The sequence below is a fragment of the Ranitomeya imitator genome, chromosome 1 (genome assembly GCF_032444005.1).
Source record: "Ranitomeya imitator isolate aRanImi1 chromosome 1, aRanImi1.pri, whole genome shotgun sequence".
NCBI lineage: Eukaryota > Metazoa > Chordata > Amphibia > Anura > Dendrobatidae > Ranitomeya > Ranitomeya imitator.
The window spans coordinates 156825677-156852849 of record NC_091282.1 but is presented as its reverse complement, the minus strand read 5'-3'; the positions used below and the strand labels follow the sequence as shown (position 1 = coordinate 156852849).

General features: G+C 44.0%; 1 protein-coding gene across 3 annotated transcripts in view; it reads left to right on the top strand.

Moving 5' to 3' along the window:
• Positions 1 to 27173, top strand: part of MCTP1 (multiple C2 and transmembrane domain containing 1) — a 1531547-nt gene that overhangs the window by 658969 nt on the left and 845405 nt on the right. The gene's annotated exons all lie outside the window — the stretch shown is intronic.

Sequence of the window (27173 nt, the reverse complement as noted above, 5' to 3'; positions counted from 1 at the left end):
CTTGAGAAAGGCGTCAAGCCATTGTAAGGAGACTTATAGGCCATGTATTGCTCCTTTGGAAATTTAAATATGCAAGTATTGTCTGCAGCGAGGAAGAGGACTGGATCTCTAGTGTCACCAGTTAGATATAGCAATCCTAAAAGTCAATTACGACCTTTTAATAGGCCTTTCTATATGCCACTCCATTTGCAGACACAAAAACAAATGAAGTGTGCGGTTTGGCTTCTTATTCTAAATCATGTGACTGCCATGTCTCGGTTTTGGGACTCAAGCCGTAATTTCTTGCTGTGTAGTCAGCTTTCCTTTCTGCTGAGCTACAGACAGTATTGATTTATGTCAACAACTGCTGATGGTTCTTTTGTCTTTTCTTTCCTTCCTTTGGCTTGCTTCTAATCAGGTGTCTCTTTGTTCCCAATTTGGTTCTGTCCTATTGTTTCTGGTGAAGGGCTATTTATACTCAAAGATTTTTAGCCCCAAATTTTGGGAAGGAGCGCCATTTGACATGCAAAATTTTCTGGAATTAATTAGTGGATGCCATGTCGCGTTTGGAAAGCCCCTGAAGTGTCTAAACAGTGGAAACCCCACACAAGTGACACTATTTTGGAAACTTCCCCTCTGGGAACTTATCTAGATGTGTAGTGAGCACCTTGAAACCCCAAGTTTTTTTAGCCCGAAATTTTGCATTTTCACAAGGGTAACAGGAGAAAATGGACCCCAAAATTTGTTGCGCAATTTCTCTTGAGTTCACTGATACCCCATATGTGATCGAAAACTACTTTTGAGGCACAGTGCAAAGCTGAGTAAGAAAGGAGCGCCATATTACAGTCCAGATTTTGCTGCACTGATTTGAGGGTCAATGTCACATTGGCAGAGCACCTGAGGTGTCAGAACAGCAGACTCCCCCATAAGTAACCCCATTTTACAACTACACCTTTCAATGAATTCATCCAGGGGTGCAGTGATCACATTGACACAATTGGTTCCACAATCTCTGCTGAATGTAGAAATCTATATATATATATATATATATATATATATATAATTGTCTAAGGGTCACTTCCGTCTGTCTGTCTGTCTGTCTGTCCTTCTGTCACGGTTATTCATTCGCTGATTGGTGTCGCCAGCTGCCTGTCATGGCTGCCGTGACCAATCAGCGATGGGCACAGTCCGGAAGAAAATGGCCGCTCCTTACTCCCCGCAGTCAGTGCCTGTCGCCCGCATACTCCCCTCCGGTCACCGCTAACACAGGGTTAATGCCGGCGGTAACGGACCGCGTTATACCGCGGGTAATGCACTCCGTTACTGCCGCTATTGACCCTGTGCATCCCCAACTTTTTACTATTGACGCTGCCTATGCGGCATCAACAGTAAAAAATGTAATGTTAAAACAAAAAAACAAACAAAAAAACCTGCTATACTCACCCTCCGTAGCAGCTCGCGCCGGCCACCAGCTTCCGTTGCAGCTTCCGCTGGCAGAAGGACCTGCCATGACGTCACGGTCATGTGACCGTAACGTCATCACAGGCCCTGCGCGCCTGCGCGACAAGGACCTGCCATGTCGTCACGGTCATGTGTGCTATGTTAACCAATTCAGTAACACAATGGACATAGCGGTCACAACACATACAGTGATCTGACAAACACCCAAAATTAAAGAACGAGCTCTGAGACGTGGGAACTCTGCAGACCGCAATCCCTGATCCTATCAAACCACCCTAAAGGCAGCCGTGGAGCGCTCCTGACCAGAACCTAGGCGCCTCGTCACAGCCTGAGAAACTAGCTATTCCTGAAGATAGAAAAATAAGCCTACCTTGCCTCAGAGAAATTCCCCAAAGGAAAAGGCAGCCCCCCACATATAATGACTGTGAGTAAGATGAAAACACAAACATAGAGATGAAACAGATTTAGCAAAGTGAGGCCCGACTAGCTGAATAGAACGAGGATAGGGAAGATAACTTTGCGGTCAGCACAAAAACCTATAAATAACCACGCAGAGGGGACAAAAAGACCCTCCGCACCGACTAACGGTACGGAGGTCGTCCCTCTGCGTCTCAGAGCTTCCAGCAGGCGAGAAAAAACCAATAAAGCAAGCTGGACTGAAAAATAGCAACAAAATAACAAAAGCAAAACTTAGCTTTGCAGAGCAGCAGGCCACAGGAATGATCCAGGGAAAAAACCAGTCCAACACTGGAACATTGACAGGAAGCATGGATCAAAGCATCAGGTGGAGTTAAGTAGAGAAGAAGCTAACGAGCTCACCAGATCACCTGAGGGAGAAAACTCAGAAGCTGCAGTACCACTTTCCTCCACAAATGGAAGATCCCAGAGAGAATCAGCCGAAGTACCACTTGTGACCACAGGAGTGAACTCTGCCACAGAATTCACAACACATGTGACCGTGATGTCATCACAGGTCCTGCGCTAATACCAACCCTGGGACCGGAACCTGCCGTGGACTACAAGGGCTCCCTCAGAAAGGTGAGTATATGTTTCTTTTTTTAATTTTTTCACCTGTGACAAACCTGGCTGGGCAATATACTACGTAGCTGGGCAATGTACTACGTGGCTCTGTGCTGTATACTACGTCACTGGGCAATATACTACGTCACTGGGCAATATACTATGTGGCTGCGCAATATACTACATAGCTCGGCAATATACTACGTAACTGGGCAATATACTATGTGGCTGGGCAATATACTACGTCACTAGGCAATATACTACGTCACTGGGCAATATACTACGTGGCTGCGCAATATACTACGTAGCTCGGCAATATACTATGTAACTGGGCAATATACTATGTGGCTGGGCAATATACTACGTGGCTGTGCAATATACTACGTCACTAGGCAATATACTACGTAACTGGGCAATATACTACGTGGCTGGGCAATATGCTACGTCACTGGGCAATGTACTACGTGGCTGAGCAATATACTACGTGGCTGGGCAATATACTACGTGGCTGGGCAATATACTACGTGGCTGGGCAATATACTACGTGGCTGGGCAATATACTACGTGACTGGGCAATATACTACGTGGCTGGGCAATATACTACGTGGCTGGGCAATATACTACGTGGACATGCATATTCTAGAATACCCGATGAGTTAGATTCGGGCCACCATCTAGTAACCTACATATGTCTATACAGCATGGCTTAGCCACATAGTGAGACTCGGGAGAGATGGAACGTTATGTTCCTCCTGGAGCGCAGTTTTTCATAGAATAGTTTGCAGACTCCATATACAGAGCCGCTAAGTGCTAGAAAAGCAGAATCCCCCCTTAAGTGACCACATTTTGGAAAGTATACTCCTTTGGGAATTTATCTACAGGTATAGTGACGATTATGACTCCATGGGTCTTATCCAGAAACAAGCAATAGTGGATGTTGCTGAGTGAAAATTGCAAACTGCCGTTGTAGTGACCAGAATATTGAAGTGACCAGTACATTTTAGTGGCCAATACATTGTAGTGACCAGCTTATGCTTCTGGAGACACACACCCGTAAATCAGGCGGGCTCTCATCACTACAGAAATGCCAAACATGTGGGCACTAAAGGTGGTTTAGACATACTGGGGCTCAGAAGGGAGAGGGGCATTTGGATTTGGGAGTGCAGAATTTGCTGAATTTTTTGTTTGGGGGGCGAGGAGCCATTTCACTTTTCCAGAGCATTTGTATTAACAGTAACATGGAAGCACCTATATTTACATTAACAGATGATGAACCTCAGTGGGGACTTGCATTTTTTTTGTGGATTGAGTTCAAGCTTTTATTGGGAACATTTTACGTAACATTTCGGATCACATTTATTCAGCGCCCTACACTGAGCCCTTACTTTGGGTTTTCTGTTGTGAATTCTGTTATCGAACTCCCTCCTGTGGTCATGAATGGTACTTCGGCGGGTTTTGTCCATGGGCTCCCTCTGGTGGCTGTGAGTGGAGCTGCTGCTTCTGAGGTTCCTTCCACAGGTGACGTAGTTTATTCTTTGGCTGGCTGCTCTATTTAACTCCACTCAGATCGTTACTCCATGCCAGCTGTCAATGTTCTTGTACTGGTTCAGTTCGCTCTTGGATCTTTCTGGTGACCTGTCTACTCCAGCAGAAGCTAAGTCCCTGCTAGTTAATTATTTGTTCATTGTTTTCTTGTCCAGCTTGCTATCATGATTTTGCCTTGCTAGCTGGAAGCTCTGGGATGCAGAGTGGCACCTCCGCACCGTGAGTCGGTGCGGAGGTCTTTTTGCACACTCTACGTGGTCTTTTTGTAGTTTTTTGTGCTGACCGCAAAGATACCTTTCCTATCCTCAGTCTGTTTAGTAAGTCTGGCCTCCCTTTGCTGAAACCTGTTTCATTTCTGTGTTTGTGACTTTCATCTTAACTCACAGTCAATATATGTGGGGGGCTGCCTTTTCCTTTGGGGAATTTCTCTGAGGCAAGGTAGGCTTTATTTTCTATCTCTAGGGCTAGTTAGCTCTTAGGCTGTGAAGAGGCGTCTAGGCAGAGTTAGGTCCGCTCCACGGCTATTTCTAATTGTGTGATAGGTTTAGGGGTTGCGGTCAGCAGAGCTCCCACTTCCCAGAGCTTGTCCTGTGTGAGTTTAACCATCAGGTCTTTCCGGGTGCTCCTAACCACCAGGTCCATAACAGTACAGCTGGCCCAAAGTATTAATGCATCTCAATAGAGGGATAAGAGAAATTCTGAGACCATTTTTTTTTCTGCAGTGTGTTTTGTCTTTCTTTTCCCCTTAACCTCTGGGTGGTTCAGGACACAGGTGTAGATATGGACATTCAAGGTCTATCCTCTTGTGTGGATCATCTCACTGCAAGGGTACAAAACATTCAAGATTTTGTGGTTCAGAATCCGATGTTAGAGCCTAGAATTCCAATTCCTGATTTGTTTTCTGGGGATAGATCTAAGTTCCTGAATTTCAAAAATAATTGTAAACTGTTTCTAGCTTTGAAACCCCGCTCCTCTGGTGACCCCGTTCAACAAGTAAAAATCATTATTTCTTTGTTGCGTGGTGACCCTCAAGACTGGGCATTTTCCCTTGCGCCAGGAGATCCTGCATTGCGTGATGTAGATGCGTTTTTTCTGGCGCTTGGATTGCTTTATGATGAACCAAATTCAGTGGATCAGGCAGAGAAAATCTTGCTGGCTTTGTGTCAGGGTCAGGATGAAGCGGAGGTATATTGTCAGAAGTTTAGAAAGTGGTCTGTGCTTACTCAGTGGAATGAGTGTGCCCTGGCGGCAATTTTCAGAAAGGGTCTTTCTGAAGCCCTTAAGGATGTCATGGTGGGATTTCCCATGCCTGCTGGTCTGAATGAGTCTATGTCCTTGGCCATTCAGATCGTTCGGCGCTTGCGTGAGCGCAAAGCTGTGCACCATTTGGCGGTATTCTCTGAGCATAGGCCTGAGCCTATGCAATGTGATAGGACTTTGACCAGAGCTGAACGGCAAGAACACAGACGTCGGAATGGGCTGTGTTTTTACTGTGGTGATTCCACTCATGCTATCTCCGATTGTCCTAAGCGCACTAAGCGGTTCGCTAGGTCTGCCACCATTGGTACGGTACAGTCTAAATTTCTTTTGTCCGTTACTCTGATTTGCTCTTTGTCGTCCTATTCTGTTATGGCATTTGTGGATTCAGGCGCTGCCCTGAATTTGATGGACTTGGAGTTTGCCAGGCGCTGTGGTTTTTTCTTGGAGCCCTTGCAGTATCCTATTCCATTGAGAGGAATTGATGCTACGCCTTTGGCCAAGAATAAGCCTCAGTAGTGGACTCAATTGACCATGTGCATGGCTCCTGCACATCAGGAGGATATTCGCTTTTTGGTGTTGCATAATCTGCATGATGTGGTCGTTTTGGGGTTGCCATTGCTACAGGTTCATAATGCAGTATTGGATTGGAAATCTATGTCTGTGTCCGGCTGGGGTTGTCAGGGGGTACATGGTGATGTTCCATTGCTGTCAATTTCGCTTTCCACTCCTTCTGAAGTCCCTGAGTTTTTGTCAGATTACCGGGATGTATTTGATGAGCCCAAATCCAGTGCCCTACCTCTTCATAGGGATTGCGATTGTGCTATTAATTTGATTCCTGGTAGTAAGTTTCCTAAGGGCCGACTGTTTAATTTATCTGTGCCAGAGCACGCCGCTATGCGGAGTTATATAAAGGAATCCTTGGAGAAAGGTCATATTCGCCCGTCGTCATCACCGTTGGGAGCAGGGTTCTTTTTTGTGGCCAAGAAGGATGGTTCTTTGAGACCTTGTATTGATTACTGCCTTCTTAATAACATCACAGTCAAATTTCAGTACCCTTTGCCGCTGCTGTCTGATTTGTTTGCTCGGATTAAGGGGGCTAGTTGGTTCACCAAGATAGATCTTCGAGGGGCGTATAATCTTGTGCGAATTAAACAGGGCGATGAATGGAAAACAGCATTTAATACGCCCGAGGGCCATTTTGAGTACCTGGTTATGCCATTCGGGCTTTCTAATGCTCCATCTGTGTTTCAGTCCTTTATGCATGACATCTTCCGAAAGTACCTGGATAGATTCATGATTGTATATTTGGATGATATTTTGGTCTTTTCGGATGATTGGGAGTCTCATGTGAAGCAGGTCAGAATGGTGTTCCAGGTCCTTCGTGCGAATTCCTTGTTTGTGAAGGGGTCAAAATGTCTCTTTGGAGTTCAGAAGGTTTCATTTTTGGGTTTCATTTTTTCCCCTTCTACTATCGAGATGGACTCTGTTAAAGTTCAGGCCATTTATGATTGGACTCAGCCGACATCTGTGAAGAGCCTGCAGAAGTTCCTGGGCTTTGCTAATTTTTACCGTCGCTTCATCGCTAATTTTTCTAGTGTTGCTAAACCGTTGACTGATTTGACCAAGAAAGGTGCTGATGTGGTCAATTGGTCCTCTGCGGCCGTAGAGGCTTTTCAGGAGTTGAAGCGTCGTTTTTCTTCTGCCCCTGTGTTGTGCCAGCCAGATGTTTCGCTCCCGTTTCAGGTCGAAGTTGATGCTTCCGAGATTGGAGCAGGGGCTGTTTTGTCGCAAAGAAGTTCTGATGGCTCGGTGATGAAACCATGTGCCTTCTTTTCTAGAAAATTCTCGCCTACTGAGCGCAATTATGATGTTGGCAATCGAGACTTGTTGGCCATGAAGTGGGCATTCGAGGAGTGGCGACATTGGCTTGAGGGAGCCAAGCATCGCGTGGTGGTCTTGACGAATCACAAGAATTTGACTTATCTCGAGTCTGCCAAACGGTTGAATCCTAGACAGGCTCGATGGTCGCTGTTTTTCTCCCGTTTTGATTTTGTGGTTTCATACCTTCCGGGCTCTAAGAATGTAAAGGCTGATGCCCTGTCAAGGAGTTTTGTGCCTGAGCCGGCGGGTATTCTCAAAGAGGGGGTAATTTTGTCTGCCATCTCCCCCGATTTGCGGCGGGTGCTGCAGAAGTTTCAGGCTGATAGACCTGACCGTTGTCCAGCGGAGAAACTGTTTGTCCCTGATAGATGGACTAGTAGAGTTATCTCTGAGGTTCATTGTTCGGTGTTGGCTGGTCATCCTGGAATCTTTGGTACCAGAGATTTGGTGGCTAGATCCTTTTGGTGGCCTTCTTTGTCACGGGATGTGCGTTCTTTTGTGCAGTCCTGTGGGACTTGTGCTCGGGCTAAGCCCTGCTGTTCTCGTGCCAGTTGGTTGCTTTTGCCCTTGCCGGTCCCGAAGAGGCCCTGGACGCATATTTCCATGGATTTTATTTCAGATCTCCCTGTCTCTTAAAGGATGTCGGTCATTTGGGTGGTTTGTGATCGCTTCTCTAAGATGGTCCATTTGGTACCCTTGTCTAAATTGCCTTCCTCCTCTGATTTGGTGCCATTGTTTTTCCAGCATGTGGTTCGTTTGCATGGCATTCCGGAGAACATCGTCTCGGACAGAGGTTCCCAGTTTGTTTCGAGGTTTTGGCGGTCCTTTTGTGCTAAGATGGGCATTGATTTGTCTTTTTCTTCGGCTTTCCATCCTCAGACAAATGGCCAAACCGAACGAACTAATCAGACTTTGGAAACATATCTGAGATACTTTGTTTCTGCTGATCGGGATGATTGGGTGTCCTTCTTGCCTTTGGCTGAGTTCGCCCTTAATAATCGGGCCAGCTCGGCTACTTTGGTTTTGCCTTTTTTCTGTAATTCTGGTTTCCATCCTCGTTTCTCTTCAGGGCAGGTTGAGCCTTCGGACTGTCCTGGTGTGGATACTGTGGTGGACAGGTTGCAGCAGATTTGGACTCATGTGGTGGACAATTTGACATTGTCCCAGGAGAAGGCTCAACGTTTCGCTAACCGCCAGCGCTGTGTTGGTCCCCGACTTCGTGTTGGGGATTTGGTTTGGTTGTCGTCTCCTTATGTTCATATGAAGGTTTCCTCTCCTAAGTTTAAGCCTCGTTTCATTGGTCCGTATAAGATTTCTGAAGTTCTCAATCCTGTGTCATTTCGTTTGGCCCTTCCAGCTTCTTTTGCCATCCATAATGTGTTCCATAGGTCGTTATTGCGGAGATACGTGGCGCCTATGGTTCCCTCCGTTGATCCTCCTGCCCCGGTGTTGGTCGAGGGGGAGTTGGAGTATGTGGTGGAGAAGATTTTGGATTCTCGTATTTTGAGACGGAAACTCCAGTACCTGGTCAAGTGGAAGGGTTATGGTCAGGAAGATAATTCCTGGGTCTTTGCCTCTGATGTTCATGCTGCCGATCTAGTTTGTGCCTTTCATTTGGCTCATCCTGATCGGCCTGGGGGCTCTAGTGAGGGTTCGGTGACCCCTCCTCAAGGGGGGGGGGTACTGTTGTGAATTCTGTTATCGAACTCCCTCCTTTGGTCATGAATGGTACTTCGGCAGGTTCTGTCCATGGGCTCCCTCTGGTGGCTGTGAGTGGAGCTGCTGCTTCTGAGGTTCCTTCCACAGGTGACGTAGTTTATTCTTTGGCTGGCTGCTCTATTTAACTCCACTCAGATCGTTACTCCATGCCAGCTGTCAATGTTCTTGTACTGGTTCAGTTCGCTCTTGGATCTTTCTGGTGACCTGTCTACTCCAGCAGAAGCTAAGTCCCTGCTAGTTAATTATTTGTTCATTGTTTTCTTGTCCAGCTTGCTATCATGATTTTGCCTTGCTAGCTGGAAGCTCTGGGATGCAGAGTGGCACCTCCGCACCGTGAGTCAGTGCAGAGGTCTTTTTGCACACTCTGCGTGGTCTTTTTGTAGTTTTTTGTGCTGACCGCAAAGATACCTTTCCTATCCTCAGTCTGTTTAGTAAGTCTGGCCTCCCTTTGCTGAAACCTGTTTCATTTCTGTGTTTGTGACTTTCATCTTAACTCACAGTCAATATATGTGGGGGGCTGCCTTTTCCTTTGGGGAATTTCTCTGAGGTAAGGTAGGCTTTATTTTCTATCTCTAGGGCTAGTTAGCTCTTAGGCTGTGAAGAGGCGTCTAGGCAGAGTTAGGTACGCTCCACGGCTATTTCTAGTTGTGTGATAGGTTTAGGGGTTGCGGTCAGCAGAGCTCCCACTTGCCAGAGCTCGTCCTGTGTGAGTTTAACCATCAGGTCATTCCCGGATGCTCCTAACCACCAGGTCCATAACAGGTTTCCATCTAAATCTCAGAGTGGCGTGACAGATGAAAGCCCCGAGCCACTATAATGAGGCAGCAGAGTTACTGTGACCTCAGTTCAGTGGTGTCCTTCTTTTCAGAAGTGCACAAAACTGTGGCGGACCTCGCTTTTATGGTCACCTAAAAAGACAAGACATTGCCGGATCGCAGGTCCTATGGCGTCCACAGTGGCTTCATCTGCATCATTATAGGGAACCTTCTATTGGGAGTTCCGTCTGAATCATGTATTTCAGAGATGTACATAGAAACCTCGGTGTAAACGCTCAGCTTAGAGCACAGGATAAATGTGAACTGAGTCTTACTGCAGTCTTTGGGAGGCAGAATGAACAAGTTAACAGCAGATGAAGAATTGGTTTTATTTTTTTTACGCCGTTCCTCATGCTGTATAAGTGATTAGACGACTTTATCTTCTGGTTGGTGAGATTACAGCAATACCAGATTTATATTTGTGCCCACAGAGTCATGTGAAAGCTTTAATTTGCGGGACGAGTTGACTTTTTTAGTTGTACCATTTTTGGGCACATGACATTTCTTTCTATTCTGATTTTGAGAAAGGATTGAGAAGGGATATTAAGGTACTTCTGAAACGTTGCCACGCCGTTCAGGCATTAAAGTCCACTTTTTCTATTTTTTTGTGCTGTTTTCCTTTTTTACTTCTAGGAAACCATTGGACCATTGGTTGGGAAAGCGTTGCATGATATCTGCGGTAATGTTGGATGCTGTTCCAATTTTTTCAACATATATATAGAGAGAGAGAGCTATCCACGTGTGGTAAAATTGTTTAAGCAACCTTATTCTTCGGGTCAGTACGATTACTTTGATACATCAGTTATATATTTTTTACAGTATGTTTTGGCGCTTTTACACAATAAAAAGTATTTTATAGAAAAAAAAATTATTTTTGCATCGCTTTATTCTGAGAGCTAAAACTTTTTCATTTTACCTCTTACGTAGCTTTATGGTGGCTTGTTTTTTGTGGGACAAGATGACGTTTTTAACGGTATAATATTTTTATTTATATTCGTTTATTTGATCGCGTTTTATTGCACTCTTTGTTCAGCTGTATGATGTTAAAGCATAGTTTTTTGCCTCTTTTTTTTTAACGGTGTTCACTGAAGGGGCTAACTAGGGACAGTTTTATAGGTCTGCTTGTTCCGGATATGGCGATACCAAGTATGTGTACTTTTTTTTATTTACATAAATAAATGTAGCGTATTTTTCAGACTATAAAACACACTTTTTTCCTCCAAAAATATGGAGGAAAATGGGGGGTGCGTTTTATAGTCCGGATGTATGGTGAGGTACGGTGTATAGTCTGGCTGTTTTGGGGAGGTGGAGAAATGGCATTGGCGGAGCAGCGGGTCACTCATGTTCCCGCTGCTAAAGAGAAATTAATATTCACTGCATTCCATGCCCACAGGCATGGAGGGCAATAAATATTCATTTCTCTTTAATAATATTATCTTGGTATGTTCCCCCCACCCCAGTCATTTTATGCATGGCCTCATCCTTATAATTGGCCCCCACCTCATCCCCATCCTGGTGCATGGCCCCATCAGAAAACATAAAAAAAAAAAGTTACACTCACCTACACGGCGCTCCTTCGCAGTGTCCTGCTCCGGTGCCAGCAACTGCTTTACCCTTGTAAGCAGCGCATGGCAGGGACTTTATGTGCAGAGCACAGATGGCAGAATACTCACCGGGATTGTGCGCACAAAGACCAGTGAGTATTCATTGCTCTTTGCGCGCACAGTCCCAGTGAGTATTCCGGCAGCTGTGCTCTGCTTGTAAGCAGCGCATAACTGCTTACAAGCATAAAGCAGTTGCTGGCACCGGAGCAGGACACTGCGAGGGAGCGCCAGGTAAGTGAGTGTAATAGTTTTCTTATTTTTATATATTTTCAGATGGGGCCATGCATACCAGGATGGGGATTGGTGGAGGGTAATTATAAGGATGGGGCCATGCATACTAGGATGGGGATGGACCAAATTATAAGGATGGATCGATTGCATACGAGGATCGGGTTTGGGGGGAAATCATACCAAAATAGGAATGGGGCCCTGCATACCAGGATAGGGATGGGACCATGCATACAAGGATAGGGATGATGGGGCCATGCATACCAGGATAGGGATGAGGGGGCCATGCATACCAGGATAGGGATGGGGCCATGCATACCAGTATAGGGATGATGGGGCCATGCATACCAGGATAGGTGGTTAAATAGTGTTCAGATAATACTTAGTTGTCATTTGTTGCCAAATGTTATAGCTATTTCAGAATTCCCATTGGTTAAATTATTATAATTTATATACAGTCAAGGCTGAAAGTGTTGGCACCCTTGAAAATGTTACAGAAAATGAAATATTTATCCCAGGAATAATATTGCAATTTCAAATGTTTTGTTATACACATGTTTATTTCCTTTGTGTGTATTGGAACAACACAAAAAAAACTGAGAAAAAGGGCAAATTACGCATAATTTCACACAAAACCACAGAAATGAGCCAGGTAAACAATTTTGTTTCAAGCATGTGATGCTCATTCAAATGCACCTGTGACAAGTAACAGGTGTCGGCAATGTGAAAATCACGTCTGAAATGACATGAAAAGGGGAGAAGTTGACTAAATCTTTGTGTCAGTGTGTGCCACTAAATATGGAGAACAGAAAGAAGCAAATAGAACAGTCTGAGGAATTGAGAACCAAAATTGTTGAACAATATCAACAATCTTAAGGTTATAAGTCCACCAACAGAGATCTTGATGTTCCATTGTCCACAGTGAGCAACATATTCAAGAACTTTACAGCCCATGGCACTGCAGCTAATCTCCCTGAATGTGGACTTCAGAGAAAAATTGATGAAAGGTTACAACTAGTGATGAGCAAGTATACTTGTTGCTCGGGTTTTCTGGAGCACGCTCGGGAGGTCGCTGAGTATTTATATTATGCTCGGAGATTTAGTTTTCATCATCTCAACTGAATGATTTACAGCTGCTAGCCAGCTTGAGAACATGTGGGGGTTGCCTGGTTGCTAGGGAATCCCCACATGTAATCAAGCAGGCTAGTAGCTGTAAATCATACAGCTGCAGCAAGGAAAACTAAATCTCCGAGCAGTCATAAATATTTGGAGGTCACCCGAGCGTGCTCGGGAAAACTCGAGCAACGAATACACTCGCTCATCACTAGTTGCAACACATGATAGTCCGGATGGTGTATAAGCATACCCAATCAAGTTCCAAATAAATTCAAGCTGTGTTGCAGTCTCAGGGTGCATCTGTATCAGCGTGAACTGTCTGTTGACTTTTGAATTCGAAGAAACGCTATGACAGGAGACCAAGCGGACATCTCCGCTGACAAAGAGTCATAAAAAAGCTAGACTGCATTTTGCCAAAATGCATGTGAATGAGCCATAATCCTTCTTGGAAAGTGTCTTGCGGACAGATGAGACAAAGATAGAGCTTTTTATTAAAGCACATCTTTCTACTATTTACCAAAAACAGAATGAGGTCTACAAAGAAAAGAACACAGTTCGTACCTACGGTCAAATATGGTGGAGGTTCAAATATTTTTGGGGTTTGTTTTGCTGCCTCTAGCACTGGGTGCCTTGACTGTGTGCAAAGCATCATGAAATCTAAAGATTACCAAAGGATTTCTGGGTCACAATATAATGCGCAGTGTCAGAATGGTGGGTTTGCATACTAGGTCATGGGTCTTCCAGCAGAACAATGGCCCCAAACTTACTGCACTGGAGAGTTCTGAAGTGGACAGCAATGAGTGCCGATCTAAATCCCACTAGACACCGGTGGATTAATCTTAAAATTGCTGTTGGGAGAAGACGCCCTTCAAATATCAGAGACCGGGAGAAGTTTGCAAAAGAAGACTGAGCCAAAACTCCAGTTGAGAGGTGTAAGAAGCTTGTTGATGGTTATAGGAAGCGACTGATTCCAGTTATTTATTCCACAAAATGTGCATGCAAAGATTAAGTTGAGGCTAACAACAATTTTCCCCTGCCCATTTTTGGGTTTTATGTTAAATGATGTCCAATTTGCCTTGTTGTTTTTGTTTTTCTGTGCTGTTTCAATACACACAAAGAAAATAAACGTGTATAACTAAACATGTGTAATTGCAATAATTTTCTAGGAGACATATTTATGCCTTAAAGGGAACCTGTCACCCCGTTTTTTCAGTACGAGATTAAAATACTGTTAAATAGGGCCTGAGCTGTGCGTTACTATAGTGTATTTTGTGTACCCTGATTCCCCACCTATGCTGCCGAAATAACTTACCAAAGTCACCGTTTTCGCCTGTCAATCAGGCTGGTCAGGTCATATGGGCGTGGCGACATCGCTGTTTCTTCCCCCAGATCTTGCATATATTTCCGTTGGTGGCGTAGTGGTTTGCGCATGCCCATCTTCTGAATCCACTGGCCAGGAGAAGAAAAAAACGCGCGATCGGCGCTATTTCCCTGGTGATCTGTGGGGGCGGCCATCTTCCTGAGTGACTTCCGTCTGTCTGTCTGTCTTTCTGGCTGTCACGGATATTCATTGGTCGCGGCCTCTGTCTGTCATGGAAATCCACGTCGCCACGTCATGCAAAACGCCCACGACCATTGCCACGACCAATCAGCGACGGGCACAGTCCGGTGGCAAAATGGCCGCTCTTTCCTCCCCGCAGTCAGTGTCCGCTCCATACTCCCCTCCAGTCAGCCCTCACACAGGGTTAATGCCAGAGTTACCGGAGCGCGGTGTAACGCACTCCGGTAACGCAGCTATTAACCCTGTGTGACCAACTTTTTACTATTGATGCTGCGTATGCAGCATCAATAGTAAAAAGATCTAATGTTACAAATAATAATAATAAAAAAAAGGTTATTCTCACCCTCCGACGTCGCCCGCTGTGCTCCGCAGTGCAAGCGGCAGGTTCAGGTGCCAAGGATGCTATACGAGAAGGATCTGTCATGACGTCACGGTCATGTTACCGCGATGTCATCACAGGTCCTGCGCTCATACCAACCCTGGGACAGTAACCGCTCCATGCATCGCGAGACCACTACGTCATCATCTCGCGAGACCGCAATGCACTCTTGAGACCGGAGCACGCGAGGAGCATCGGTGCGAAGCGGGGGCCAACGGAAGGTGAGTATATAACTATTTTTTATTTTAGTTCTTTTTTTAACAGGGATATGATGCCCACATTGCTATATACTACGTGGGCTGTGCAATATACTGCGTGGGCTGTGCAATATACTGCGTGGGTTGTGCAATATACTACGTGGGCTGTGCAGTGGGGGTCAGGGGGTCAGGTGCCGGTATCGCCGCCACTTCAGGCCCCCCAGCACTTGCTATACTCACCTGTTTGTCCCGTTCCAGCGCTGCCCGCCGCTTCTTCCGGCTCCTCTGGCTGTGACTGTTCAGTCAGAGGGCGGCACGCATTAAGCGCGTCATTGCGCCCTCTGAACTGTGAACGTCACAGGCAGAGGACCGGGACACGGAGACGGAGCCACACGCAGCGCTGGAACGGGGGACAGGTGAATATACTTACCCTCCTGGCGCGTCCCTGCCTCTCCTTTGGAGATCGCGGTGTGCATTCAGTGTTTACGCATACCGCGATCTCCTGGGAGCGTCACTCTGTGGGGTCCAGACTGCGCCAGCGCTTGCGCTTGCGCAGTCTATAAAGGCTTCGGACAGAGTGACGCTCCCAGCGTTATATTATAGATATATATATATATATTTATTTGATGACTTCATAGTCTTTGATCTTCACTTGTATATGGTACTGTACTTGCACCATACTTCGATAAGCATGTGGTTAGCACTGATGGCTGAGATTTGGATGCAAATCTAACCAAAGTTACATGGTATGTATATGTTTTCTACCTGTTTAAAGGGGTTGTCACAACATGATTAATAGTTAAAATTGCAAAGTGCTTTGTAAAAATACTTATTAAAAACCCTCTCTGTTCTTAAGAACAGATGGATTTTTAACGAGGTTGTCCACTACTTGGACAACCCCTTCTGAATTGCTATGTTTCCCCCCAGTAAAATAATAATACTTATACCCACCTGTGGTGTTGGCACCTTTCCAGTGGTATCGGCATTTTCTCTCCTGGGCATAACAATGTCCTGCAAGCCCCTTGGCCTATCACTGCTAGATGATGCCTATGGTCCAAACTGTTAGTCGAGCAGGAGAACATAGCCATGGACAAGAAGCCATGAGGCAGTGGTGCATTGTACCCATGAAGATCAAAATTGTGAATGACCCTTTTGTGGGTTTCCTTTCACTCTTCGAGTTTCCTACAACACTCCAAAAACATACCGATACTTCTGATGTATTTGGCCCTAGTGTGTACTCATATGAGATTGGAATGTGATCCCTATTTGCTAAAATGTGTAATGAAGAGCTCTGTACAGCACTGTGGCATATTCTGGTGCCATTGAAGCAACAGGTAAAAGCACTAACTGTGAAAGACACTTTATTCCATGCCACATGGTGTATAAATGAGGTCAGATATGGGCGTAATAAAGCTCAGGAGACAAATCTAGCTTAAAAAAGCCACATAGATCATCATACAAATCTCAGTAACCTCAGTATATGGTTAAAAATTAAAGCTAATGTCTATTGTTTTTGTTGGTGAGGGCAATAAATAAACCTTCATGGGCAGTAATTCTTAAGACCATTACTCTAATGCTCAAAACCTCTTTTTCTGTGTCAACGTAGACGCCGATTTTCATTTAACCACCTTTGAGACTCTGCTTGAAAAATAAACAAATGTAAAAAGATTGAAAGTTAACAGGGCTCATAAATACTTTTTATATAAAGAAATATCATATTAATACACATAGGGGAATATACCTCGCTTAATAATTTCTCATCTCAGAAAACCAAGGTCATATCTTTCTCTGTAAACAGGGAGCATTCACTTGGGACATATAATGTTAATATCATGGTGTGCTCTGACTGTCAGCTCTCTCATATTATTAATAAAAGAATGGTCTGCTCTTTACCTCCATAACATTTTTATTGATAATTTTACAATCCAAAACTACTATTTTCACTGGCACAATGGCATACTTAACATATTATGATCCAGAAATGTAAGTGAGCATGAGAATACTAATTTTTGGAGATTTTATCTTTCCTTTTAGTTTTTCGCCCACAATCTGGGAAAGAAAATGGACACATTTTTATATGATGTCCTTAACCCTTTTTTATTCCAAAATATATATTCAGGGTCGGGATTCATCTATAATATATCATCTTGTGCTCATGGTGAGGTATTTTGTGCTCTCAAAGTATCCACAAATGTACCCAAGTACTGTATATCCAATTAGGATATAAATCAAGGAATTATCATATACGTAACTTACAACTTGTTTTTAAAATAAGTACTCCCCATTCCAAGAAGTTAGGGTCCCCTGAGTCTAAGATCAGCTACAGTTCCAGTTTAGCTACTGGCATGAATGCGTATTACACTACTATGATACGTACCGCTAAGCGTTGTTTTTCTTTTCATATGTAAAATCAATCACCAGTAGAAAAATATAATAAAAATTAGGGCAACACAGTAAATACAGTGGGGAAAAAAGTATTTAGTCAGCCATCAATTGTGCAAGTTATCCCACTTAAAAAGATGAGCGATGCCTATAATTGACATCATAGGTAGACCACAACTATGAGAGTTAAAATTAGAAAACAAATCCAGAAAATCACCTTGTCTGGTTTGGCAAGATTTATTTTGCAAACTATGTGGAAAATAAGTATTTGGTCACCTAAAACATGCAATATTTTTGGCTCTCACAGACCTGTAACTTGTTCTTTAAGAGGCTCCTCTGTCCTCCACTCATTACCCGTAGTAATGGCACCTGTTTGAACTCGTTATCAGTATAAAAGACACCTGTCCACAACCTTAAACAGTCACACTCCAAACTCCACTATGGTAAAGGCCAAAGAGCTGTCGAAGGACACCAGAAACAAAATTGTAGCTCTGCACCAGGCTGGGAAGATTGAATCTACAATAGTCAAGCAGCTTGGTGTGATGAAATCAAATGTGGGAGCAGTAATAAGTAAATGGAAGACATACAAGACCACTGATAATCTCCCTCGATCTGGGGCTCCACTCAAGATCTCACCCCGTGGGGTCAAAATGATCACAAGAAGGGTGAGCAAAAATCCAAGAATCACATGGGGGACCTAGTGAATGACCTGCATAGAGCTTGGACCACCGTAATAAAGTCTACCATCAATAACACAGTACGCCACCAGGTACTCAAATCCTGCAGTGCCAGACGTGTCCCCCTGCTTAAGCCAGTACATGTCCAGCCCTGTCTGAAGTTTGCTAGAGAGCATTTCGATTATCCAGAAGATTATTGGAGAATGTCATAAGGTCTGATGAAACCAAAATAGGACTGTTTGGTAGAAACAAAACTCGTCGTGTTTGGAGGAGACAGAATTGTGAGTTGCATCCAAAGAACACCATACCTACTGTGAAGCATTGGGGGTAGCAACATTATGCTTTGGGGCTTCTCTGCAAAGGGACCAGGACAACTGATCTGTGTGCACAAAAGAATGAATGGGAACATGTATTGTGAGATTTTGAGTGCAAACCTCCTTCCACCAGCAAGGGCATTGAAGCTGAAACGTGGAAGGGTCTTTCAGCATGATAATGATCCCAAGCACACCACCAGGACAATGAAGGAGTGGCTTCATAAGAAGCATATGAAGGTCCTGGAATGGCCTAGCCAGTCTCCAGATCTCAACACCATAGACAACCTTTGGAGGGAGTTGAAAGTCTGTGTCACCCAGCAACAAGCCCAAAACATCACTGCTCTAGAGGAGATCTGCATGGAGGAATGGTCCAACTTACCACCAACAGTGTGTGCCAACCTTGTGAAGACTTACAGAAATGTTTAACCTATGTCATTGCCAACAAAGGATATATAACAAAATATTGAGGTCATTTGTTAATGACTAGTGATGGGCGAATATACTCGTTACTCGAGATTTCTCGAGCACGCTCGGGTGTTCTCCAGCATAAGTACATGTGGGGGTTGCCTGGTTGCTAGGGAATCCCCACATGTACTTATGCTGGCTAACAGATGTAAATCATTCAGCTGCGGCAAGAAAAACGAAATCTCCGAGCACTAAAAAATACTCAGAGGACACCCAAGCATGCTCGAGAAATCTCGAGTAACGAGTATATTCGCTCATCACTATTAATGACCAAATACTTATTTTCCACCATAATGGGAAAAACAAATCTTGCCAGATCAAACAAGGTGATTTTCTGGATTTGTTTTCTCAATTTTGATTCTCATAGTTGTGGTCTACCTATGATGACAATTACAGGCATCTCTCATCTTTTTAAGCAGGAGAACTTGCACAATTGGTGGCTGATTACGGTAAATACTTTTTTCCCCACTGTAGTTAGAAAACAATTTGAAAGAAACATCAGCTGTGTCAAGGCAATAAGCAATCCATAGGATGATGCTTGGATATGGCAGGGCCAGGATCCCCATTGGCAAGCAAGAAAAATGTGGAGAAAGTCCATCACCAAGGGAAAATATCTTTAAAAATTTTCATTTATTGAAAATCCATTTAAAAACACCACACGGGACTGACATTAAGAAATAAATGACTTTTTGCATGTTTATTAGAATAGGTATCACCTTTTTCTTCTGCCAGCTATTGTCACCGGGCAGTGCCAAATAAATGCCACAGTAGACAGTAGTTCTTAATTAAGGCCTCCATTCAAGGGTCAAATAGTACTGGGACCCTGACTCATCTTTGTGGGGTACAGCACTGTGTATGTTATATTATCAGCCTCAGCAATCAGTGATGGCATTTCCTAAAGATGTGAAAACCCCTTTTTTAAACAGTGTCCTATAATGCCCCATACTAAATGGTATGTACTGTATATACAACATACCCATGCATATACAGTCACATACACACATACTGTACACAAACATGATTCAAGAGTCTTTGGGTCTAGGCATCGGCTACTGCCAAGCTTATTAGCTTTGTAGTTTTGCACTCGACAACTTTTTCTCTGGCAAGTTTTCAATGAAAAAGACAATTCAGGAAACACTGTTTTTTTTTCCTAAAGTGTCTTTTTTTTCCTTTTTTATCTTTTCCTGAGTGCATTTACATAATTTATGTCCATCTACATTTTTGTGAGCCATCCTATCGACTTGTATTGCAAAGTATAGTACGCCTTCAGATAATGCCTGAACAATGATCTGGTCACTTTAGTTAAACTGCTTGGTGTATTTAGAAACAGAAACAGACTGAACATATTCACAGGAATTTCAAACAATAGGACAATATGAGGTTTTGTATATAAAAATATCTTTAATTAAATATAAAACATCAACAAGACAAAAAATTATTTCAAAGATGAATGGAACAATTTATCATTCGTATGGAAAATTATGTGATCCCAATTGGTGAAGAGGCAAAGTGATCGCTTTAACCAGGGCTGAAAGGTAGAGCAGTTTTCAAAAATTACTGCCAAGTAGGTATATATATAGACATAAAAATGTGCTCTTATTCCATGCATATGCTGAAAACCAGGGACATTTTTCCCAAGAGTAGTAAGTCAAAGGTACGTATCGCGCAAAACATGCATTGAAAATGCTGTTCAAAATAATATTATAGTCAGAGGCTAATTACCCATTGTGTTCAAGGTTCAGTCCTTGGCAGTAATTTTTGAAAACTGCTCTACCTTACAGCCCTGGCTAAAGCGATCACTTTGCGTCTTCACCAATTGGGATCACATCATTTTCCATACGAATGAAAAATTGTTCCATTCATCTTTGAAATAATTTTTTGTCTTGTTGATGTTTTATATTTAATAAAAAATATTTTTATATACAAAAACTCAAATTCTCCTATTGTTTGAAATATTGCGTTGGAGTTAGTATATAGTTTAAAACTGTGTAATTTGCTGGTTCTCTGTATATTTGCACAGGAAGTTGTTTTTACAGAATAATGCATATGATCATTTTTTAAGCATTTTCTTTGTAATTTTACATGCAAGTTTCAGAGCAGACATGCCTGAAAAAGACGTTTTGTGCGCATGCCCTAATAATAGTGGGAATTATGATCCTTTTTTCTATTTCCCCTATTAGTTTTGCTTGTAATACATAGAAGGGGAGGAGTAAATAATTTTAAAATTCTTGTGGTGTATCAAATTTAGGGGACACCTCTAAGTAGCAAAGCATATAGTTTCATGTTTTTTTTCATAATGTCATTGATTTTTAAGGTTGTAGGTAGACCTAAGTCCATTGAGTTCAACCTATAGCCTAAAATGCCAATCCAGAGGAGGTAGACTAACAAAATGACAATATCCTGAGGTATCCTTCCTGATCCAGAGTAAGGTAAAAACTCTATGAAACAGATGCAAATAGCCTCATATTAGATGAAAAATTCCTTCCCGCTTCCAGATGGCAATCAGAATAGTGACCTTGATCACTGTCTCATCACAGAATTTAGTACCGACAACTCGTAATATATTTATCTAGAAAGGCATACAGGTCCTCCTTGTATTTTTGGAGTAAATCAACATCATGAGGCAGAGACGAGGGATGAGCAAACCTGAACGGGAAAGTTCGGGGTCGAAACCGAACACCTAATGTCCGTTACTTAACCCCGTTCACAGACTGTGTACTGTATGTCCGGTATCCTGCTCGGGTTCGTCAGTCTCCTAAAAATTGTTGAAAGGCTGCAGCGCAGCCAGATGCTTTTAGACTGTGGGCTCTTGTGGAGCCATCACAGTGTTGGCATGGCTGTGATTGACCACTGCAGCACGTGACCTGGCCTGTATAAAGCCCAGAGCATGAGTGCTGCCACCACTATGCTCTCATTAGTGTAGATGTGGGATGCAGCTGAGGGACAGATTGTGACTGCGCAATCTGCAAAAATGACTGTGTGTACCCCTAAACCCATATCTATGGTAGTACTGTAGGGGGTATTGTCCATAAAGCTGCTATGTGTACTCTACCCATATCTGTGGGAGTACTGTCTTTTAAGTCTGTGTGTACTCTGCACCCCCCACCTGTGGAAGTACTATGCTTTAAGCCAACGTGTGTTTTCTAGTGCTCTGAGAAATAAATAATTGGCATCAACCGTCTTGTTGCCATTTCTAGACGCTCAAAATAATTTTTCTACATTAGTGTGTGTTTCTTAGTAGTCTGGGAAATAAATAATTGGTATCAACTGTCTTATTTCCATTTCTAGGTCTTCAAAATAATTTTTCTGAACTAGTGTGTTTTTTAATAGTCTGAGAAATACATAATTGACATCAGCTGTCTAGTTTCCAATTCTAGGCAAAAAAATATTTTTTCTGGACTAGTGTGTCTTTTTTTTAGTAGTCTGAGAAATAAATAATTGGCATCAAACATCTCGTTGCCATTTCTAAGCCCCAAAAATTATTTTTGTGGACTAGTGGGTGTTTTATAGTTGTCTGGGAAATAAATAATTGGCATCAGCTGTCTAGTTGCCATTTCTAGGCTCCAAAATAATTTTTGTGGACTAGTGTGTGTTTTATAGTAGTCTGGGAAATAAATAGTTAGTATCAACTGTCTAGTTGCCATTTCTATGCCCCAAAAATATTTTTTAGGAGTGCTGTGTGTTTGATAGTACTGTTGCAAACAAATAAATCTACTCTTTTGCCATCTCTTTGTGAGTAATGTTTAGAAAAACTATTTCTAAAAATGAGGAAAACACTCAATAGGGAACGTGACTGTGACTGTTATGATGCTGGTGTAACTGTTGATGGTGGTGTTGTGTCTGATGCAGGGAGAGGACGTGGTCATTCTGTACCTGTTACATGCCCAAATACAACATCTTCCTTTGGTGTATGTAGGCGACAGAACGTTATATGTCCTTTCGTAGGCCTGAATATCACTGCAGAAATAGTGAGGCCACAATATGTTCAAAAGGTGTTAGATTGGATGGCTGAGCGTGGATCCAGTTCTTTCACATTATCTTCTACCCAGGCCACTACAGAAAGTGCACAGTTGGCACCTGAGCACCATGGTCATCCGGCTGTTGTGAATTCTGTTGTCGGGCACCCTCCTGTGGTCATGAATGGTACTTCGGCTGGTTCTGTCCATGGACTTCCTCCGGTGGGTGTTTCTGAGTTTCCTTTCACAGGTGACGAGGTTAATTCGTTAGTTGCTGCTCTATTTAACTCCACTTAGATCTTTGTCTGTTACTCTGATTTGCTCTTTGTCATCCTATTCTGTTATGGCATTTGTGGATTCAGGTGCTGCCCTGAATTTGATGGACTTGGAGTATGCTAGGCGCTGTGGTTTTTTCTTGGAGCCCTTGCAGCATCCTATTCCATTGAGAGGAATTGATGCTACGCCTTTGGCCAAGAATAAGCCTCAGTATTGGACCCAATTGACCATGTGCATGGCTCCTGCACATCAGGAGGATATCCGCTTTCTGGTGTTGCATAATCTGCATGATGTGGTCGTTTTGGGGTTGCCATGGCTACAGGTTCATAATCCAGTATTGGACTGGAAATCTATGTCTGTGTCCAGCTGGGGTTGCCAGGGGGTACATGGTGATGTTCCATTTTTGTCTATTTCGTCTTCCACTCCTTCTGAAGTTCCAGAGTTTTTGTCGGATTATCGGGATGTATTTGATGAGCCCAAAGCCAGTGCCCTACCTCCTCATAGGGATTGCGATTGTGCAATTAATTTGATTCCTGGTAGTACGTTTCCTAAGGGCCGATTGTTCAATTTATCTGTGCCAGAACACGCCGCTATGCGGAGTTATATAAAGGAATCCTTGGAGAAAGGCCATATTCGCCCGTCGTCATCACCGTTAGGAGCAGGGTTCTTTTTTGTGGCCAAGAAGGATGGTTCTTTGAGACCTTGTATTGATTACCGCCTTCTTAATAAAATTACAGTCAAATTTCAGTATGCTTTGCCGTTGCTGTCTGATTTGTTTGCTCATATTAAAGGGGCTAGTTGGTTCACCAAGATAGATCTTCGAGGGGCGTATAATCTTGTGCGTATTAAACAAGGCGATGAATGGAAAACAGCATTTAATACGCCCGAGGGCCATTTTGAGTACCTGGTTATGCCATTCGGGCTTTCCAATGCTCCATCAGTATTTCAGTCCTTTATGCATGACATCTTCCGAGAGTACCTGGATAAATTCCTGATTGTGTATTTGGATGATATTTTGGTCTTTTCAGATGATTGGGAGTCTCATGTGAAGCAGGTCAGAATGGTGTTCCAGGTCCTTCGTGCGAATTCCTTGTTTGTAAAGGGGTCAAAGTGTCTCTTTGGAGTTCAGAAGGTTTCATTTTTTGGGGTTCATTTTTTCCCCTTCTACTATCGAGATGGACCCTGTTAAAGTCCAGGCCATTTACGATTGGACTCAGCCGACATCTGTTAAGAGCCTGCAAAAGTTCCTGGGCTTTGCTAATTTTTATCGGCGCTTCATCGCTAATTTTTCTACTGTTGCTAAACCGTTGACTGATTTGACCAAGAAGGGTGCTGATGTGGTCAATTGGTCTTCTGCGGCTGTAGAGGCTTTTCAGGAGTTGAAGCGTCATTTTTCTTCTGCCCCTGTGTTGTGCCAGCCAGATTTTTCGCTTCCGCTTCAGGTTGAGGTTAATGCTTCTGAGATTGGAGCAGGGGCTGTTTTGTCGCAAAGAAGTTCTGATGGCTCGGTGATGAAGCCATGTGCTTTCTTTTCTAGAAAGTTTTTGGCTGCTGAGCGTAACTATGATGTTGGTAATCGTGAATTGTTGGCCATGAAGTGGGCATTCGAGGAGTGGCGTCATTGGCTGGAAGGAGCCAAGCATCGCGTGGTGGTCTTGACAGATCACAAGAATTTGACTTATCTTGAGTCTGCCAAACGGTTGAATCCGAGACAGGCTCGATGGTCGTTATTTTTCTCCCATTTTGATTTTGTGGTTTCGTACCTTCCGGGCTCTAAGAATGTGAAGGCTGATGCCCTGTCAAGGTGTTTTGTGCCTGACTCTCCGGGTATGCCTGAGCCGGCGGGTATTCTCAAAGAGGGGGTAATTTTGTCTGCCATCTCCCCTGATTTGCGGCGGGTGCTGCAAAAATTTCAGGCTGATAGACCTGACCGTTGCCCAGCGGAGAAACTGTTTGTCCCTGATAGATGGACTAGTAGAGTTATCTCTGAGATTCATTGTTCAGTGTTGGCTGGGCATCCTGGAATCTTTGGTACCAGAGATTTGGTGGCTAGATCCTTCTGGTGGCCGTCTTTGTCGCGGGATGTGCGTTCTTTTGTGCAGTCCTTTGGGACTTGTGCTCGGGCTAAGCCCTGCTGTTCTCGTGCCAGTGGGTTGCTTTTGCCCTTGCCGGTCCCGAAGAGTCCCTGGACGCATATTTCTATGGATTTTATTTCGGATCTCCCTGTCTCTCAAAAGATGTCGGTCATTTGGGTGGTTTGTGATCGCTTTTCTAAGATGGTCCATTTGGTACCTTTGTCTAAATTGCCTTCCTCCTCTGATTTGGTGCCATTATTTTTCCAGCATGTGGTTCGTTTACATGGTATCCCGGAGAACATCGTTTCTGACAGAGGTTCCCAGTTTGTTTCAAGGTTTTGGCGATCCTTTTGTGCTAGGATGGGCATTGATTTGTCTTTTTCCTCGGCTTTCCATCCTCAGACAAATGGCCAAACCGAACGAACTAATCAAACTTTGGAAACATATCTGAGATGCTTTGTTTCTGCTGATCAGGATGATTGGGTGTCCTTTTTGCCGTTGGCTGAGTTCGCCCTTAATAATCGGGCCAGCTCGGCTACTTTGGTTTCGCTGTTTTTCTGCAATTCTGGTTTCCATCCTCGTTTCTCTTCAGGGCAGGTTGAGTCTTCAGACTGTCCTGGTGTAGATACTGTGGTGGATAGGTTGCAGCAGATTTGGACTCATGTGGTGGACAATTTGACATTGTCCCAGGAGAAGGCTCAACGTTTCGCTAACCGCCGGCGCTGTGTGGGTCCCCGACTTCGTGTTGGGGATTTGGTTTGGTTGTCGTCTCGTTATGTTCCTATGAAGGTTTCCTCTCCTAAGTTTAAGCCTCTTTTCATTGGTCCGTATAAGATTTCTGAGGTTATCAATCCTGTGTCATTTTGTTTGGCCCTTCCTGCTTCTTTTGCCATCCATAATGTGTTCCATAGGTCGTTATTGCGGAGATACGTGGCGCCTGTGGTTCCATCCGTTGATCCTCCTGCCCCGGTGTTAGTTGAGGGGGAGTTGGAGTATGTGGTGGAGAAGATTTTGGATTCTCGTGTTTCGAGACAGAAACTCCAGTACCTGGTCAAGTGGAAGGGTTATGGTCAGGAAGATAATTCCTGGGTTTTTGCCTCTGATGTTCATGCTGCCGATCTGGTTCGTGCCTTTCATTTGGCTCATCCTGGTCGGCCTGGGGGCTCTGGTAAGGGTTCGGTGACCCCTCCTCAAGGGGGGGTACTGTTGTGAATTCTGTTGTCGGGCTCCCTCCTGTGGTCATGAATGGTACTTCGGCTGGTTCTGTCCATGGACTTCCTCTGGTGGGTGTTTCTGAGTTTCCTTTCACAGGTGACGAGGTTAATTCGTTAGCTGCTGCTCTATTTAACTCCACTTAGATCTTTGCTCCAGGCCACCTGTCAATGTTCCAGTATTGGTATAGTTCACTCCTGGATCGTTCTTGTGACCTGTCTTCCCATCAGAAGCTAAGTTCCAGCTTGTATTTTTTTGGTTTGCTATTTTTTTGTCCAGCTTGCTATTTAATTTGTTGTCTTGCTTGCTGGAAGCTCTGGGACGCAGAGGGAGCACCTCCGCACCGTGAGTCGGTGCGGAGGGTCTTTTTGCGCCCTCTGCGTGGTCTTTTTGTAGGTTTTTGTGCTGACCGCAAAGTAACCTTTCCTATCCTCGGTCTGTTCAGTAAGTCGGGCCTCACTTTGCTTAATCTATTTCATCTCTGTGTTTGTATTTTCATCTTTACTCACAGTCATTATATGTGGGGGGCTGCCTTTTCCTTTGGGGAATTTCTCTGAGGCAAGGTAGGCTTTATTTTTCTGTCTTCAGGGCTAGCTAGTTTCTTAGGCTGTGCCGAGTTGCATAGGGAGCGTTAGGCGCAATCCACGGCTATTTCTAGTGTGGTTGATAGGTTTAGGGATTGCGTTCAGCAGAGTTCCCACGTCCCAGAGCTCGTCCTTTATTATCAGTGACTATCAGGTCATTCCGTGTGCTCTTAACCACCAGGTCCATTATTGTCCTGACCACCAGGTCATAACACCGGCTTCCACTTCATCCCCTTGCATATCAGCCAAGCAGTCTGAGCCCTAAGTCATGCAGCATTCTCGTCTGCTTTTTGATGACTCCGTTGGTTAAGGTTCTGTGGCCAATCCACTTAGCCCTGCCTCAGAAGTGGAAGAGACTGAATGCACTGATGCCCAAGCACTTGTTATGTTGTAGGATGAGTATGTGGGAGGGCTAGTGCACACGGTCAGTGGACCACCACAGGACATGTCAGATGATTATCAAATTC